This window comes from Penaeus chinensis, chromosome 22 (genome assembly GCF_019202785.1).
Source record: "Penaeus chinensis breed Huanghai No. 1 chromosome 22, ASM1920278v2, whole genome shotgun sequence".
Taxonomy (NCBI): domain Eukaryota; kingdom Metazoa; phylum Arthropoda; class Malacostraca; order Decapoda; family Penaeidae; genus Penaeus; species Penaeus chinensis.
This window is the reverse complement of record NC_061840.1, coordinates 2,862,921-2,865,420: the sequence shown is the minus strand read 5'-3', so window position 1 is coordinate 2,865,420 and position 2,500 is coordinate 2,862,921.

The window sequence follows — 2,500 nt, the reverse complement described above, 5'->3', positions numbered from 1 at the left end:
GAAAGTAACAGACTGGATTATAGATAACATAAAGAGGCCAAGGGCCAGACCTATGACAAGATGGCGCGACGAAATAACGAAATTTGCGGGCCAAGACTGGAAGCAAAAGACGCAAGACAGACAAAGATGGAAAAGATTGGGAGAGGCCTACGCCCTGCAGTGGATTGACCCAGGCTGATGATGATGATGAATGATATATATATATATATATATATATATATATATATATTATATGTATGTATATACACACGAGGGGGCTTCAAAAGGTTCGTGGGAAAAGTCCATAACTAAAAATCATATGGAAGGATTTTGATTTCAATGCACCTGCACATTCCTGTACGAACATGTTATACGTGTTCCAATATGAACCCTTAAATGCAGTTGTTATATGGACCATGTCAGAGCAGCTCTTTTACATCTTCAACCGGTGGAAAATTGGTATCTTTCAATTATCCTATTTTTAAGTTTTGGGAACCAAATAAAGTCGGATGGGGCTAAATCTGGGCTGTAAGGTGGATGTCGGACGATTTCCCATCGAAATTCATGTAGCACAGCTCTTGTCTGTCGAGTGCCGTGAGCGGGTGCATTGTCATGGTGGGAGAGAATGCGTTGATGCAGCTTTCCAGGGCGTTTTTTTTTTTTTGTTTTTTTTAATGGTTTCCTCAAAACGCATTCATAATAAGCAGATGTAATTGTTTTCTTGCTCTCGAGGAAGTCAACCAGCAAAATTCCCTCTGCATCCCAGAAAACAGAGGCCATGACCTTTCCTCTTGAACGCTTAGATTTTGCTTTGACTGGTCCACTTCCACCCCTGGGCAGCCACTGCTTTGATTGAATTTTGTCCTCGGGATCGTACTGGTAGATCTATGTTTCATCTCCTGTCACAGTTCTCTGCAGAAAAGCTTCAGAGTCCTCATCCCACTTGTTCAAAAAATCCATTTAAAGATCTACCCTTGTTTGCTGCTGATTTGGGCATAACAGCCTAGGGACGGACAGCTTGTTTAGCTCCAAACTCTCCATCAGAATTGTGTGTACAGAACCCACAGAGACGTTGAGTGTGTCTGCTACTGATTTAATGGTCGGTCGTCTATCGTTTTCAATCATGTCGCGAACAGCACCAATGTTTTCCTTACAAACTGACGTTGATGGCCTACCACTGTGGGGCTCATCTTCAATTTCGTTTCTTCCTCTTCTGAACCGACTTATCCATTTGTAGGTTGTTGATTTCTTTTGGGCATTGCCACCATAATCTTGTTCCAGAGCATCAATGATTTGCCTGTTCTCCCAACCGAGTTTCACCATGAATTTAATGTTTGTCCTGGCCTCGACTTTGGTGGATTCCATGTTGCTTGAATAGTGCCTGACTTTCAACTGGCGGCGATGCGTTATTACCTGCATTTAAAGGTTCATGTTTGAACGCGTTATAACATGTTGGTACAAGAATATTCAGGTGCATTGAAATCAAAATCCTTCCATACACACACAGACATGGGTGTATATGTATATGTATATGCATACATATATACACACGTGTGTGTGTATGCAAGTAGAACAACGAAGGGGAGTACACACGAATATGCCGAAGGCTATTTCGCAATTATTACTTCATCAGGGCATATGGGACAAGTGATACATAGAGGTGTATATATACATGTACGGAGCGGTCAGGTCACGTCAGTAATTAGTTGTGCGACGACCTTGGCTAGTTCATGTCTCGCTGTTGCGGCGTTGAAGTTGTTATTTGAATGGTAGCTATCTTCAGTGTACAGCCCAACAAGGCCTCTAGGCGTTCGTTTAGCTGGGAGTGAGCCCATTGCAAGTCCTTGAACTCACTCACTCACTCTCTCTCTCTCTCTCTCTCTCTCTCTCTCTCTCTCTCTCTCTCTCTCTCTTGTCCTTAAGAATATCAATACAGCTACAAGATATGTCTCTATAACAATTTTGTTCCTGCATTATAGTTAATACAGGAACATTGCATCTTAAAACTAAGTATCTTAATGGAGATATTGTGTTTCCGTTTATTGTCACTTCTTTGAAATCATCTGATGTGAAACAAGTATAAGGTTATTTAGGTATATTAGTAAATAACGATTCTTGGTGAAATAGGAAAAAAAAAAATACTGAGCTACATTTGTAGAGGAATACGATGTGTGTGTGTGTGTGTGTGTTTGTCCCGCAGCGGTCGCCAGGACTCTCTGAAAGGACTGAGACTAACCTGGGTCATCCTAAGCCTTAAGTACTGGTGTGGGGGCGTGGGGCACGTTGGGGCGCCTGCGGTGAAGCCATGCGTATACGTGCTTTTGTATGCCACGTACAAAAGCACGCCAGGACTCTCTGAAAGGACTGAGACTGACCTGGGTCATCCTGAGCCTTAAGTACTGGTGTGGGGCACGTTGGGGCGCCTGCGGTGAAGCCACGCGTATACGTGCTTTTGTACGCCACGTGGAAGCTATTTATACATACTTATATTGCTCGGTCACCTACTCACGCCTTGCCCTCG